Source organism: Leptonychotes weddellii, chromosome 12 (genome assembly GCF_054177405.1).
Source record: "Leptonychotes weddellii isolate Sample4059 chromosome 12, ASM5417740v2, whole genome shotgun sequence".
In the NCBI taxonomy this organism is placed as follows: domain Eukaryota; kingdom Metazoa; phylum Chordata; class Mammalia; order Carnivora; family Phocidae; genus Leptonychotes; species Leptonychotes weddellii.
In genome coordinates, this window is record NC_138380.1 from 22,589,891 (window position 1) to 22,607,752 (window position 17,862).

Below are 17,862 nucleotides of genomic sequence, written 5' to 3' on the forward strand. Positions count from 1 at the left end.
TATATATATTTTTTTCACATAAAAGTGAAGCCATTTGAACTACTAAATCCTTTTCCCCATCTCCGAGGTCCTGGAAACCACCCACTATCCCTAAACATAACCATAATCATCACCCTAACTTTTTACTCTGAACTGGATGAGATACTCTGCTATCATTTTTATCAGGCTCCTCCAGCAAGCCTCCAGCCTTTAGAGATCTCTAGCAATAAGCACTCTCTTGGTTGACATACGCTTCACACACGTTGGGACGTACATCAAGATATTCTAAAACACCATCTTACCATCCATCTCTCTCGTGGTAGCCCCAGGTGTACCTGTGGGATCTGTTGCTCAGGAAACCTCCACCCCTAACATCTTTTCATGCAGATGCCAGTAATCTCTGCAAGTGGTTTGGTTGGCAAACCCTCATTCTGATGAGGGGAGCAGGTAGCCTCTACCATGAATATTGCTTTTCTCTGGAGGCTGGCGAGCCTCAGATGGATGGCCTCCCCACCAATTTGTTCCCTGTGTTGATGACAGGTTACAGTTAGGGTGAGGTGGGGGCATCCATATTTAAAGTGGGGTGCTTCTGGAGCATCTTGGTTGGCCTTCAAGATAGATCACTGACTCTTCTGAATGTAAGTCAAAGGCAACTTAGGGGCAACTCTTTCTGGACCTTTGAGCTTTGGGTCTTACTTGGATTTCTGGAGTAAAGGAAAAGTCCCATCCAACATTCTGTTACTCCATGATTTCTTTGTGCCTTCACTGGTGGCATGAGAGGCAATGAATGTTGCTGGCTAAGTAGGGAAAGCAGAAATTCTGATACTATAAATGGGGGACTTAAGAGAATGGTTCAAAATATCAAGAATTTAAAAATACCATTGATGTCATCATTATCTGAAGGTGGAGTACAATGCCTATGTGCTCTACAGAGCCAAACGCCTTATTAACTGCATTATAACCAGGGAAAGTACATATAAGTGCCCAGAGGGCGGTAGGATTGCCACATTCATTATAAAGGGCTTTTAAGCCTAAAAGCGTCATGCCCAAGTATTATACCCTGGGAAGTGCTGCAACATTTTGAATATTGCTAGCCAGTTACTTAACCATGCATTTCTTTAGTAATTCTCTGTTTTAGTCATCTTTTTGACATTTAGAGCTCATTTAATTAAAGCCTTTGCTGATTTTTAAGATTAGTTATATCTAAATTTCATTTCTTAATTTAGATTCTTAAGTTTTGTGCCACATTGAAACTTCTTATTTAGTTTACTTTGAGCATTTCTTCAACAATAAACACTTGGTATTGCATTACTTTGAATGAAACTCAGTGCAGTCAACATCCCTCATGCCAGGACTCTCTGGTCAATTAAGACTAAAATATTGATTAGAAAGCTAACTAGCCATTACCAGTCACCCATGGTAAGTAGTTTGGGATGAATTGGAAGTGAACACATTTCTTTTATTACGAGAAAATAACAAAGTCTTAGTGGTGCCTTTAACACAATAGAATCTTTTCTCATTTCTCTTTATCAAGAATTTCACCCCAAACACTTGTTTATAAAGCTTTGGACAGCAAGACACTTTACCTCTCAACCTTAGCTTAGTCCTTTTAATGACCCATCCAGCTTGGCATTTCAAGATTTTGTTATCTCTAACTCTTTTACATGCACCTTGTGGATCATAGTGCCAAGTTTCAGGGCTTTGAGAAATATTTTTTGTTAAGTCTAAATCAATCGGCTATATTATTTGAAAGTATAAAATACACCATACACCCATTTTAAAGAACAATGAAAGAAAATCCATGGATGGATGAGAATTTATCAACCATTGCTATTGGCCAGAATATTTATATTATCATTTTGCCAATAATATGGTGTAACATCCTGAGTTGGGTTTTGTTTTATTACTTTTGTAGTTTTTTTGTTTTAGTTTTTGTTTTTCCTAAGGAGGTGCAAGATGGAAGATGCCAATCATAGTAATTATGGTGAACCAGGTGAAATAATGGAATATATATTCTAGTGTGTGGACAGATGGTGGGATCAGTAGATCATGTAATGAGTCTGTCAGAGGGAGGAAAGTTGACTAATGAAGTTTTGGATGGAGCTGATTTCTAGTATTGAAACTCACAATAAGGAGAGGAGTTGAGGGACTCCTGGGTGGCTCAGTAGGTTAAGCATCTGCCTTCACCTCTGTTCATGATCCCAGGGTCCTGGGATCGAGTCCTGCATCAGGCTCCTTGCTCAGCAGGGAGCCTGCTTCTCCCTCTGCCTGCTGCTCCTCTGCTTGTGCATGCTCACTCTCCCTGACAAATAAATAAATAAAATCTTAAAAAAAAAGGGCGGGGGGAGAGGAGTTGGGGAAGTTGGGGAAGCTCTCATAACTTCATGGGCCACTATAATATTTAAATTAAACACAGAATTGTCATTTATTGATGCATTTTGTTAAGATTTTTGTTCAACAAATTTGGTAAATAGACATTCTATCCATACTCATTGAATATCACACTATCTTCACCCTATTCCTAAATACCATCGATCTCAGAATTTTTAGTATTATCTTCACAACTGGAATGTTCATACTTCAGAATGGTACTTAGAGAATTATTGCAGTGCCTATTTGGGGCATTTTTGGTTTTCTTGAAGAAACCTGTGAGAAAGTAATCTATTCCCCATATAAGACCTAACTGCTCATCATGCTGTGTTTTTATCCAAAAAGGACATATTTGGACCAATAAATCTTATCTGTGGTACTTTTTTTTTTTTTTTACATTATACTCTTTGGTATTTTGCTGGTTCATTTCATCTCTATGCAGAGATTTCCATTTATTTATTGACTCATTTATAAGTAACAATAGAAGCTAACTGAAAGTACCGCTCCTGTTGAGATCTTGAGATATAAACAAACATCTTTCTAAAATTTATTAATTAAAAATGCAATAGTTTCATATGATTTTTTTCTTTATTACTTTCTACCCTTCCATTAAATAGATCAATGTTATTTTGGGGCTTTAAAACCGGATGGAATATTAGCAATTCATTATAATTAGAAGCCTTGCTACTAACTTGACTTCTGGTTAAAAATCAATGACTTATATAATCACTAATATAGACTGAAAATTATATGGGTTTGAAAACTTCACTGCCCAACATTTTTATGTTCTTTCATCTGAAACAGAAGTTCAGTCATGCCTTTAAAAAACAAAGCAAAGGCAGAACAGGATGTAAGTGTTGCTGCTGATAATGTAAGTGCAGATTAGCCTTTCTCTCTGACAATGCAGCTTTCTATCTTTGGGTTAGATTTCAAGCAGCAATACGTTTGTTGCCTTAGCTTTCTCAGATCATAAAATGATCATGTCTGTTGATGTGATTACAGATGTTGCTATTCAAGACTGTCCAGAATTTCAAAGAAAAAACATAGTGTATCCAATTGCAAATGGAGGTACATGTGACTTTCAGAGGCATTCAACTCACTACTCTTACACTGAAGCTATGCAACAGAAAAAGAGAGACTGAAATTTTCAGTTCCCATTTAAAATAATGGTTTACACTCATAACCATGTGGAGCCCTGAAACGTATCCTCAAATATTCCTGTATAACTGGGAGAATTCACCAAATCAGTCAAGCATTTTTTAGTTCTGATTCTAAACACATTTCCCCCGACTCTTGTCTCATTATAGGTTGTTAAGCCATTTAAATGGCATTTTAGAAGGAACCGAGGCCCAACCAGACAATTTGATCCATTCAAGAATTATCCAGCATGTCAGTAACTGAGACGGGGTTTGAATCTCATTGAAGTTGAAACTCTTCAACCGGTATTGAAATTACTAGCAGCCGACACTTGCTTCAAGATCAGTACTGGACTTATTTTGCCTTTCCAACTATCTGTAGTCCATTCCCTGTGCACATTACTCATTCCACTATTTATACAAAATGATTTGCTCTGGCAAAATGCATGTAAAGTGCCTTGCATCAGGTCCGATCCCTCTTTACTAAGGTGGCAACAGGGCATCTGAGCCTGGCTTTGTCACATGTGTTAGATTTTTTACATATTTGCTGTCCTTGTGGCACTTGACTCTAAGCATTACCCGGTCTCACCCTGATACAGCTACCTTGGCTCTGCCTTAAGATTTCAAAGTTTTCTTCTTCCAAACATCATAACAAGGAGGAAATCACCAGTGAGGTATTGCTGTCTAGTCTGCTGCGCTCGCCAGTCTGTCTAGAGATAGTGAATGTCACGGGAAAAGATCTGTGACTCCCTCCTTATGGAGCAGCCTCCCTGCAGGCAGCTCATTCATCAGGGCAGGAACGGGGCTCTATTTTGTTTTTTTATCTGTATTTCTTCTTTATGCTGGCCCCTAACCCCTCTCTTCAAAACAGTACCTATTATTATACCCATTTTTTTGGTCATGTATCTTTATGGATTCTAAATAAAACTAAAGACCCTAATGAAGAAGCCTTGGCATTTATACCTAATTAGACAAAGAAACTAAGGGCAATGCAAGGAAACTGACACTCCCTTTAGAGGCAAAATACTTTTTTGGAACAAAAAACATGTATTTAGAGTCTTTTCTTTGTATCTTTCTTTTCTTCTTCTTTTTTAAAATAGTCTCAAGCATGATTGATGTTTGCAGGACTGGAAGTTCCCTCTGAAAATAAGGAAAAGTTTCTAGCTAAAATTTATAAAAGCATGTACACATTTTTTTTTTTTTAAAGAGGACTGCTTCTCTACTGTAAGTCTAGCTGCATTGTCCTCCCTGAGACCTATTTTGAAGCGTTACAATCCAGGTGCCAGTCTGAAAACCACAAAACAATAACTTTGTTTTTAACTGCTAGCCTCACTTTGAGAACTGAAATTATTCAAACATGCATCTGCTTTCATGAATAATTTTGTTTCATGGATACAATGTGTTTTGTTTCTCATTCAAGTGACTTTAGACAAAGGGGGTATTTCTCCAGTTGTATGTATCTAACCCAAAAATAATTTATTACTTGGAGAAGTAAGGATAAGAAAGCACTCAAGCTGTTTTTTTGACATTTCTGAGATGAGAGTATGTTCACTTTTCAAGTGGATGTGTTTGGTTCCTTATAGACAGAGCCATTGTATTTTATTTTAGTATTCTGAGATATGACTTTTCCTTGGCATGTCCTTTCACAGCAAATCAAATTGCTTTTCATGGGCATTACCAAATTTTAAGCAGAGAGGATTTGAATGTAGTGTTCAGAGTGGAATGCATTTCTTGAGAACATTTGTATTCCACCCTTATTTTACTCTAAGAGGAATAAAGTATCTGGGCATTTACAACTACACAAATAATCAAACACCCAACATAAAAAGAAAGCAAATTACAAAAGCTGAACAACGGTAACAAATTGCTAGTAGGGACTCATTTAATGATCTGAAGTGTCAAATATCAAAACCCTCAGAATAAATTATTTGCCTTCAAGTTAATGTAATCATCAATTATAATAATTAGAAAAATTATAAACAATTAATAAATTGATAATTTGAACAACTGACAAGAATATGGAACATAGCAAGTATAGTAAATCCTGGTGTTTGTGATAATTATTCATTTCTAATAATGCTCATAGTCCTACAGAGTGGTGTATGTGTGACAAGGCAGGGATTCTGGTCTATAGATGTTCCCAGCATTGTATAAACTGATAGTAGTGAAGTAAGGTAAATCTAGCCAGACCCTGTTGGATTCAGCCTAGCTCTTAACCCAGGTTATGAAGATCATCTCTTGGCCTGAACTGTTCATCTGAAGCTCCCTTCATTATTTGCATACTTGGCTTCTTCACATCTAGCTATGGATACCCTATTTGCAACTTGGCTCAGTATCATGGGATTAAGCTGTAAATTGCACCTTACTCTGCTTTATTCACATGGACCAGATTAAGCTTCCTATGAATCTATCAAGAAGATAAATTGCATCTGTTTTGTTCTATTGGTGTTTCGGTTCTAAATAATTTTATTTATGTTCATTGTATTTGTTTGGGGTTTAGGTGTTTCCTTGAGCTTTGAGATCATAATTTATTCTAACCACTCTTACCCCTTCATTTTGAGTTATAGGCCACATATTCTTCATTTCCATGATACTCCTCTAAAAATAAGAGTGATCTATGTCCACAAATTGGAATTTCAAATTCCAATTTAATCTTTTCTTCTTGTATTTATTCATTATTCTCAAGACAGGAAATAGAGAATTGTTTAAGAAAGTCACATATTAACCATGGGATGCTCTTACAGTATTATAAACAAAATTATACAGTTCAGTGCCTTGAAAAATAACACATATAACAATAAAGAGGAAGGCTGGAAAAAAATCAGAAAAGAAATGAATGAAAAACTACTTCTGAAGACTTATAAAAATAATTTTAATTAACTCTCCTTTCTATTCTGATTTCCTCTTAAAAGCAGAGAACTATTTCTAGGTTGTGTTATACAAATGTGCTTTGTCTTTTTGTTGTTCTTATTTTCTCCTGTCACTCTTGATTTATTCTTCAGTCATTTCTCTAAAATTTCACTTTACATGTTTTGATTTTTATCTACAATTTTTTTCTGATACTCTTATGCCTGTACCCATACATTACTGATTACAGGGATGCAACTCTATTCCTTCAAACAGAAACCAAAAAGTAAAACATTTTTAGAAAGCTCTATTTAATTTAACTCATTTTAAATCTTATTTGAGAAAAGATGTATGCATGCTTATATAAATAGAAAACATTGACAAATTATATATGTGCATGCCCAAGATAAGCTTTGAAATTGGAAAAAAAAAAAATCAACCAAAGAGTACCATGAGATCTGGGAGCAGGGAAGGAATGCCTTTTTCATGTCATTTGTGGTTTGGTGAGTAATGAAACTAACTACCCTGCCATTGGCGATCCAGAATGCATTCAGCGTCTATCTTGAGTTTATGTGTATTCTTATATTTTTATTGATAGGCTGTCATTGATTTGCTTTCCAGCTAGAGCCATAGTTACATGTGTGCAATTTTCAGGAACATTATCACCTAACAAACCTCTGGAGATAGTGAAACAAGCTTGTGTGTTGGAATGCAATGGAGTCATATTTCATATTGTAATCAATACAGTTGGGTTAACCTCTACAAGCTTAATATGTGAGTCTGAGTTCAGATTGCTAGGCTGAACCAGATGTATCAGAGAGTTCATGTCATGCTCTGGGAGATAGACACACATTCTAATCCACGGAAAGCAAAGTACTGCATTGAGATTCATTCATTTATATGATAAATTCACCTTTCAGAGTTGCTTTTGATCAAACAAAATATTGTTTCAGGGAACACAAGGTAATAAAGTTTACATTTTAATATTCTATATCCATTTTTGAAATGACAAAAAGGATATGTTTTTGGAGCTTCATCATCAATGTAACAAGTGTACAGAGATCTCTGGATAACAGAAGCTGTTTGACATTAACAGTATTATTGTGCTTATTTAATTAATATCACCACAAAGAAAACAGCCCATAGGATGGGTCAGTCACACAGTAATAAGACTACAGCAATGATATACCAGAGCTGTACATTTTTTGGAAAAAATTTTATGCAGAGAATGCAACATTAGAGTTTTTTTCCCAATAATTTATCTGTTGTTGAATTATAATTATTTTAGAGTAGGAAATATAAAATAGAACACCTCATTCAAGCAGGAAGTAGGGGAGATGTTAGATATATTTTGGGAAGAGGACAAGCAGCAGCTCAGCAGCCTGAGCACATAGAAAGAGGAGAGAAGGAGGCATGATGGTGGTTGGTGATGATGCTCCCTTTGCCTCGGAGACTTACCCTATTCTAGGACTTCTGTGTGTATTCATTCAGTCCTTAAAAAAACACTTGAAGTGAGGTATTATTGTTATTTTTTCCACTGCAAAATAATTTTTATTGATATCCCACCAACTGCACAATCGGTCCTGACATTAAGCTCCTTCTTCCTTTGCAATTGGGTCTTTCTTAGTGGGCCCATGAATGCTTTCTTCTCCACCACAGTCTGGAATCAGCCATGGCCACACTGGGAAGTGGTGTCGATGAACTTAAGGTCAACTGAAGCAAGGTATTATTGACCTGTTTTCACAAATGGGGAAACTGAGGCTCAGAGAAATATGTTTAGTTAAGTCATAAAACAGAGATTTAAATCCTGACCTGATTCCAAAACCTGATGTTCAGTCTGCTCATTTCAACGTCTCTGCCATGTCTGGTTCTTGCACTCATTCTGTCTCTTCAAGTTTTGTTGCCTTTTGTTACGCCTGGGAATATTTTCGTAATAACTAGACAAGATGTGTTGGGTAAAACCTGCTGCTGTAAATAGACTTTTAACAAAGTGGCGGTAAGGTATGGGGAGGGGAAGCGATGTATGGTTTCAGGATTAGTACTCGGTCTTTTAATGAGCCTGTGCCTCAGGACTGTGAACTCCACAAGTGTTTTTCAGTCCCCCCCCCCACGTCCCTTCAGGGTGACAAAATGGCTAGAGTGGGCCAGAGTTGGGTATCCCCTTCCTCTAGGTCCGTTGGGCTCTGCTAATGCCCCAGCATGTTAGACTCTAGTTAGCTAACCTGTTTGACAGATTCCCCCAGGGCAGGCCTTGTTAAAAAGAACAGAGTACCCTGAGTGGCTCAGTCAGGTGAAGTGTCTGACTCTTGATCTCAGCTCAGGTCTTGATCGTGGGGTGGTGAGTTCAGGCCCCACAATGGGCTCCACGCTGGGCATGAAGCCTACTTAAAAACAAAACAAAAACAAAACAAAAGAGAGTACTCTGTGGCATGAGAAGCATAAGATTTTTCTCTGATACTTACTGTGAGAACCTAGTTGAGCTCCTGGAAATAAATCTAACAAAATTGTGCGGGTCCCCTAAGACTGGATACTGCTGAGTTTTAACTCTTAGAGTTGTCCACCCTGAGCCTGTAGCAGTTACAGTTCAGGGTTCCCTACCCCAGCACTGGTTCCCAAGGTGGTTTCTTCGAGGGAGTATCTGGGCCTGTAAGCTGTCATTTTCTCTATTCGCCTTTTTTGTCACTCCAGTCTCAGGAATAAGGCACACCCTCTGTGTCCTCATCTGTCTTAGAAGCATTTTTGATTTCTCAGTCTATTCAGCTTTTCACATGTTGTTAGGATGGAGTGGTGACTTCCAAACTCCTTACGTGTAGAACTGAATAGTAGTATTTTGATGACCAAAAATGGAAAGATGGTATTCTAGGCAGAGAGAAAACAGGAGTAAATAGAGAAAGAAAGCCAAAATATATATTCAAGAAAAATGAATACAAAAATTGAATGAGGCATATAATTCCCAAATGGGCTTTTTATGTAACACTCAAAAGGCTGGAGAGGGCTTAAAGTTAGGTTACCAGTTTTTATTTTTGCTTTGTGTCAGTGAGAAGTCATTGTAAGTTTCTATCAAGGAAGGAAACAAGTAAAAGAGGATGTTTAAGATATTTTTATTTGGCCTTTATATATATGTGGAAGATGGATCAGAAGAGAAAGGATGGCTAGTTGCAAGCCTTTTATGGTGGTCAGGAATTACGATAAATGACTGTGTAGGGCTGGATAAGACAATGGATGGATAAATGAAAAAATTTACACAGTGGCTGATATTGTGTATGAAATTCAAAATTGGACAAAATTAGGGAAATCAAGAAGAAAATTCCTTAGGCCAGATAAGGAATACAGTTTTAGACATGGTACGCGCTTTATTTCCCATGCTTTGTCTCTGTCTCACAGAGCTTGGTCAGCAGACCGTTGGAAATGCACTAGTTGTCAAGAAAACAAGTTCAGAATTGAAGTAGAGCAAGGAGATGCTTGAAGCCAGGAGAAGGATGGGGGGACATCTGATAGAGAAAGACGAGTTGGAAAACATGAAGGATAGAACTTTCAGCAGAGTTAAGGGAAACAACAAAGAAGGAGAACCAATACTTATGCCACTAAGAGAAGCAATAGTCAGTGTTGAAGATGTCGAAAAAGAAGGGTTTCAAAAAAGAGATGTGTTGAGGAGAGGTCATCAGACTTGAATGCTGATGTTTCTCACACAGTGTTTAGGATGAGTACATTGCAAAGGCTGGTTTGCATGGGGATGATGGTGCAGAGGGAATAAAACATTGTAAAAGATTAGTCACGAAAGAAAGAGAGAAGGAACACAGCAGCTAAAGAATACAACTATGTCACAGACTATTTTCAAGGTCTGGGAGATAAGGGTATGTTTATAAAGCAATATAGTATTATACTATATTTCACTATATTATATATTAAATTTAGTATTTTCTTATTCTCCCCCTTTTGATATCTATGATTACCTCTGTAATATCAGAATTAAGGCTGTGTATTTGAGTTTTTTCCTTTTGTTTTCCCCCACAATTTAGGCTTGCCAGCTATCTGTAAATTTTATTGGCTATTCCATAAAAAAACTGTTCTTGGATGTTGGTTTTAATTAATTCACCATTATTCTGTCTTCTAGGTCTTTAATGTGTGCTTTTATTGTTATTAATTCTCCCCTCTACTTTTCTTAGTTTTATGTTATTATTTTTGCCTAGCTCCAGAGTTGAATACTGAGTTCATTTATTTTTATTTCTTATTTTATAATAAAAGCATTGAAGAATACAAATTTTTGTTTTAAGTACAGAACACTGTAACATTCTCATTATCTTTTATTTCTCAGTGGCCCTAATTGCAGTTTTGACTTGACTTTTTGAAGGAAGTTATTGTTTAATTTCTAAGTGGTTGCATTTATGTTTATGACTTTATTTCTAGTTATACTAGAAACTGTCAGAAAGTGTTATATAAACAAGGTCATTTTGTTTTATCTTAATCTGTTAAGAATTTATTTATGATTCTTTTTTTAAAAGTTTTTATTTAAATTCTTGTTAACATACAGTGTAATATTAGTTTCAGGTGTGTAATAGAGTGATTCAGCACTTCCATACAACACTCGGTGTTCATCACAAGTACACTCCTTAATCCCTATCATCTATTTCACCCATCCCCTGCCCACCACCCCTCTGGCAACCATCAGTTTGAATGGCAAGAGCCCAAATGTCCATCAGTAGACGAATGGATAAAGAAGATGTGGTATATATACAAAATGGAATATTACTCAGCCACCAAAAAGAATGAAATCTGGTCATTTGCCATGACATGGATGGAGCTAGAGAGTATTATGCTAAGTGAAATAAGTCAGTCAGAGAAAGACAAATACCATATGATTTCACTTATATGTGGAATTTAAGAAACAAAACAAGTGAGCAAAGGGAAAAGAACAGAGAGAGACAAGCCAAGAAAGAGACTCTTAACTATAGAGAACAAACTGATGATTCATTTTTATTTATTTATTTATTTATTTTTTAAAAGATTTTATTTATTTATTTGACAGAGAGAGAGAGAACAAGTAGGCAGAGAGGCAGGCAGAGGGAGAGGGAGAAGCAGGCTCCCTGCCGAGCAGGGAGCCCGATGCAGGACTCAATCCCAGGACTCCAGGATCATGACCTGAGCCGAAGGCAGTCGCTTAACCAACTGAGCCACCCAGGCGCCCTTGATTCATTTTTAAATACATGTTCTCTGAGCTCTAGAATTCATCAGTTTATAATTTTTCTAACATTTCTTATTCTTGTCGTTGCTTGCTTTGTTGCCCACAAAAGCACGTGCAAGTTCTCTTTTCACTGAAACATGGGGGCTTGGAATCCAGATTATTATAATTGTACTTTTTTTTTTTTTTTTGGCTTCCATTGCTCGTCCTTTTAAGCTTAATAGCTGTATCCAGTTTTATAACTCGATTTACTCATATTTTTGTAGATTTCTCAGATGCTTCTATAGTCAGGGTGACCTCTTTTATATTTATGGTTCCCTCTCTGAACTTCTTAAGTTTGCTTTAATTTTCAGCAGACTGGATTTCATATTCAAACAAAAGTTTTCCAGTGAAGTGTATTTTAAAATGATGTTTTCTCAGTGATGATGTAGCTAACAAAATTTTCCTCTAGTCCTCAAATGTGAAAGAAAACTTTGAAGGTTTTTAATTATGTGATCATAAGAGTTTCTCCTAAAAAATATACTTCTTTTTATTCGGCATTTGTGTTGTGGTGGAAATGTTTGAGACCATCCTCATTTTTAGATAATCTTTTTAGATTATCTCCTTCCCAAAAGATTTATGTTTTATCAGTGTTCCTTGGATTAATTTCCCTTCCAATCTCTTTACACAGAGGTGTCTTGAGCAGTGAAATGTTTTCCTTCCTCATTCCTTTGATTATATTTTAGCATAACAATTGTTTTAGTTTCTCCTGTAGATATGTTATCTGTAATTTTTGCATACTCTTTGCCTTCTATTTGTCTTCTATATTTCCTAGCATTGTTTCCCTCTCTGTATTTTTTTTTCCTCCATGGTTTGAGAAATTTTACAAGTTGGTCTCTATGTCAGTAATTTGATTTTGTGCAAACTCTCCCCTTTACTTCAGTGTTTCCTATAAGGATTTTCAGTTGGTGTTTCATTCTTAGCTCTCTACTTCTGTTTCTTATCCATTTTTTTTTATTATGTTATGTTAATCACCATACATTACATCATTAGCTTTTGATGTAGTGTTCCATGATTCATTTTTTTTTTCTTTTTTGGCACACAGGATTTTTAAAAGTCCAATGGTCCTACAAGGTTATTTGGAAACAACATCTCCCCAGTAGACTGCCCCTATTTTCAGATGATCAAAGGTGACTACATTCAATGCTTTCACTGTCCCTTGATATGTTTTACTTTGTATTTCGAAATAACCTGCTTACATTTAATTTCTACTTCCTATTTTTCTGCTGTGTCAGTTTATTGACTTCTTGCTATGGGATGTGAGGAATTATCTCCTTTATACTTGTCTTCTGCCATTTACACTTCCTGTCCTACCACCTGTCCAATGTAGATGCACCATTATGTACATGCGAATTATGTACCATCCATATGTCTTGAGTCCTTTTGCTTTCCTGGAAAAATTTTTTGTTGTCCTTGTAGCTAATAATCGTCATTTTAAAATTGTTTGGCTGCTTAGTGTTTTGGGTTTTTTTTTTTTTTTTTTTTGGTGTGTGTTGCTTTTTATATGCTAAAGACCAGTTCACTCCCAAACTTTTCTTCAGAGGACATCTGGTTAGCTATATTTAAGTTTTTAGAGACAACCCTCCAACTTCTGTAATTTAGATTGGGACCTAAGTGTACAACATAGCTTGCATCTTAGAATCTTCTTTACCATAATTCTGGGAATTTTCTTCACATCTGTTTTGTGCTGCATCTCCCGTTTTTTGTAATCCAACTGCCCCTCCATCATTTATTATCTTGTTTGGGTATAGCACATCAACACATAGCTTCTTTTTTTTAAAAGATTTTATTTATTTATTTATTTATTTGAGAGAGAGAGAGAGAGAGAGCGCGCGCATGCACAAGCAGGGGGAGGGGCAGAAGGAGAGGGAGAAGCAGATCCCCCGCTGAGCAGGGAGCCAGACATGGGCTCCATCCCTGAGATCATGACCTGAGCTGAACGCAGACACGCAACCAACTGAGCCACCAAGGCACCCCCAACCCATAGCTTCTTGAGGCTATATTTAAAAATATCTTCATTTTGACATTATGCTTAAGCAACATGTTGCCAAAATCTAGGTTGGAAATCATTTTACTTTAGAATTTGGAGCACTACTTCATTTTTCCTTGGCTCTCAGGCCATTCTGATCCCTTGATTCTTTATAACATTTTCTCTTTTCCTTTTTTTTTTTTTTCATCTCCAGAATCTTTCAAGATTTCCTATTTGTCCTCATTATTCTGAAACTCAACAGGATATACCCTAGTATGTGTATGTTTTATTTATTGTGCTAAGAACTCAGTAAGACCTTTTAATCTAGAATTTCACATCATTTCCTTCTGGGAAAATGCTTTGTTTGATAATCCCAACTCCCCATTTTCTTTTCCTGGGATTCATATTTAGATCTTGGGCCTCCTGGACTGATCCTTTAATTCTCTCCTGATTTTTTTCTCTATGTCTTTTTGATCACTTTCTTGGAGATTACTTCCACCTTCTAATTCTTCTATTGGCTTTCATTTCTGAAACCATAATTCAGAATTATAATTCTGTTATCTATAATTATTAATTAAAAATAATTACTAATTATAATTAATGTAAGTATATTTTTATAATAATTATTATAGTTGATGTATAAGAGTTCTTTTGTGCTCTCTGAATATTCCTTTATTTGCAGAAACAACTTCTTGTTTTAGACATGCATTTTAAAAAATCACTGAAGCTATTAATTTTTCAATGGCTTTCTTACCAGGCATAGCCTCTATTTACTCAAATTGGTTTTTTTTTTCCTATTTGTTTGATTTAATGTCTGTTTTGCATAGTGGAAAATTTTTCATGCCCAGTGATCCTTGGATTCCACTCATAATTAAGGGTACATTAGAAAGCTGATTGAAAAATCTCTGCACGTGGATGTGTTTGTTGATGGTGGACATCACTTGGGAAATCACATAGTGTCAGAATGTTTAGATCTTTTCTTTTAGGCTGATGGATCTAAAAGTTTCCCAAAGATGAATCTTTTCATCCTCTGCTTGGAGGATGTAAACTAGGCTGGTAATACTCTGTGAGCCAGGTAGGGGAAGGGGACTGGAAAACTCGTAATTCAATATTCCTGCTTTCACTTACCACGACTACTTTTTTTTTTTTTATAGATTTTATTTATTTATTTGACAGAGAGAGAGAGAACAAGTAGGCAGAGAGGCAGGCAGAGGGAGAGGGAGAAGCAGGCTCCCTGCCGAGCAGGGAGCCCGATGCGGGGCTCGATCCCAGGACCCTGGGATCACGACCTGAGCCAAAGGCAGCCGCTTAACCAATTGAGCCACCCAGGCACCCCACCACGACTACTTTTAATGTGGTACCTGATCCACTGTGCCAGGTGTCTTGCATTCAAGGAGACCCTATGTTTCACCTTCTCCAGAGAGTAAATCTCTAGTCTACTGCCAGGTTGGGGGAAAGAAAATAGCCCAGCTTCACAAACATCAAATATTTAATCACATGATTTTAGTGTTGAATTCTAATCCCTTCTAAACTGGCTCTTTGTGTGCATAAATGTTGCTCCATTCATTTTTATATTCCTAGTACCTACCCTGTTGATTATACTGTTACTGCAATTCATATTTTTGAATAAATGAATAAATTATTACTTTATAAATTGAGGAAACCCTTAGCTAGATATGGCCAGTTAGAAATGTTTCTTTTTTTGATGTCATTGAGCTCCTTTTCTTATAATGTTGCCTTAATTCAGATATATTGTTTGTCACTTCTGTATCAGAAAAAGCATGTCTTCATATCATGCAGGCTTTTCCTACAAGTCTCAGACAATTCAGTTTTCATGTCTGCTGTTGTTTGGAGTTCACATTCTAAATGAGTTTTTACATTGTATTTCACTAGCTGGAGTTACTACTCTGTCCTATTTACTGCAGCACAGATACAAACAATTCTGGAAAACATTAAAGTGTGTCTTTGTGAGTCATATTCCACAAATGCCATCCATAGTCTCCTCTTCTACCATCCAATTTCTCCTTCATTTCTGTTCTTTTCTGCTTGGTCACTTTGTTCATGCTGAGTCCAAGTGAGCTCTGTCTTAATCTCTCTCAATCTTCCCGTTCTATACTGCACTCTGTGGGAAGAGGCTTTCTTTCGCCTCTAGGTTTGGGGCTGAAAGGCAACATCAGGTTCTCTCCATTTTTCAGAAGTCATTTATTTTTGTAGTATGTCTCGGTTCTCATAGCTCTATTCCTCTCCGGCTGCAGGAGCCTTTTTTTGTTGCTGTTTAGCAGTTCCACGTCTATCTCTAGGAGGGTAGAATATAGAAAGAGTCCTGCAATCCCTAAGAATTAAATATAGAATTGGGATTTTTTTTTTCTTAACCTGGTGTCTTCTGTTTAATTCAATGAAGTATCATATTTTGCATATGTTCATTTGAGATTATGCTATATACACCTTGCAGGCAGGAAGAGTACCTTTTTGGTACTTTGAATAAAGTATGCTAAACTGATAAAATAAAATTTATGATGCTCTTCTTGGGAATAAAATAGCTAGAAGAATCTTAGCTGGACATGACGCTTTCCTGGAGTGATTCTGAGGGGACAGGAGTCAGTAGGATGAAGCATAGTCAAACCATGAAACAAATGTTTATCTTATCCCAAGGTTCTTGCCTTGGTCTGGTGTGAACAAATCCTTTAAATTATCACCAAATTATTTTGACTCTTCTTTCTCAATCTGGTTTAGACTCACCTTTTCTTTTCCATTTCCAGTAAACGGACTACCTTGGTCTCACTCACTCATCTCCTGTTCTTGTCTAGAGCCTCTCCTGTCTAGGTGCCATGCTCCTTCCACCCAGACTATTATTTCAAATGCCTTATGCCTACCACCCTCTCTCCTATCTCCTCTGCTTCCTATTCTGGATGTTCATTCAATTTTACTTTTTTTTTTTTCAACTGTCTATCATGTGTCATGCAATGCCCTGGGAGGTAAAATTGTGGAGGTAATAAAATACTGTGATTGAGTGTGTGGTTTCAGGCCTCCATCATTTAATACTGTAACAGGGGGTCAGTTACCTATCACTTTTCTTAAACAAAATGGGATACCTAACTCAGCAGTGTTTAAACATTTCATGTTAATTGCTTGGGATGGTTCTGGCACATAATATGCCTTCAATAAATGTTAGCTATCATTGTCACCACCACCATCCTCATCATCATCATCACTTTTTTTTTTAAGATTTATTTAGTTTAGAGAGAAAGAGAGTGCACAAGCGGGAGGGGCAGAGGGAGAGGGAGAGAGAGAATCTTAAGCAGGCTCCATGCCTGGTGAGGAGCCTGACACAGGACTTAATCCCACGACCCTGATATCATGACCCGAGCTGAAATCAAGAGTCGGACGCTTAACTGACTGAGGCACCCAGGCGCCCTGTCACCATCATCACTTTTATGTTTCGTTTGCTGAACAATATAAAGTGGCTTACCACTGAAAATATTCATTTCACATCCTTTTGTCTATCTTTTCACATTCTGAAGGCATTTCCTTCCTAACTTTCTATGGATGGAGTTAAATGTACATTGACTGATATGGGCCAAGATTGACATGGAGAAGTGTTTTGCACTGAATATCTATTATGTTGTTCAAAATAACACAAAATGGTTTATAATGAATTATCTTAGTTTCTGCATGCATTAATAATCGGCTTAGTGTAGGAAAAGGAAGAAATGTAAGTAATAGGAATATTCTACAAGTTTACAAAATTGCCCATAGAGAGTTTTAGTCCTGAGCCGACTTTCATATTATTTACTTCTACTTATTATTAGCAATGAAGGATCTGCTTAATTGAATTTAGTCATCATAAAGTACTGGCATAATGTATTTAAAGTAGCTATTTACATATAACATGTAAGTCATGTTTTAAGTTTTTGCTAACTTCTAAATTAACATTATGAATGCTTTTAAATAATATTCAGAAAAGAGCTAACATACCAAATCATCTTGAGAAGTTAAAATGGTCATTTATAGTAAACATTCAGATGAATTAATCCTACATGAAAAGAAACCTAAGGAAATTATTTGCAACTAATTTTGGTTATCTAGAATATAATAAACAGAGGAACACAGTTGTAGCTCAATGGTTTATAACTAAAAATAACCACTCTTCGGGCGCCTGGGTGGCTCAGTTGGTTAAGCGACTGCCTTCGGCTCAGGTCATGATCCTGGAGTCCCGGGATCGAGTCCCGCATCGGGCTCCCTGCTCGGCAGGGAGTCTGCTTCTCCCTCTGACCCTCCTCCCTCTCATGCTCTCTGTCTCTCATTCTGTCTGTCTCAAATAAATAAATAAAATCTTTAAAAAA

General features: G+C 36.7%; 1 protein-coding gene across 1 annotated transcript in view; it reads left to right on the plus strand.

The window, feature by feature from the left end:
* GRM8 (glutamate metabotropic receptor 8) overlaps positions 1-17,862 on the plus strand; it is a 651,221-nt gene that overhangs the window by 556,425 nt on the left and 76,934 nt on the right. The window lies entirely within an intron of this gene.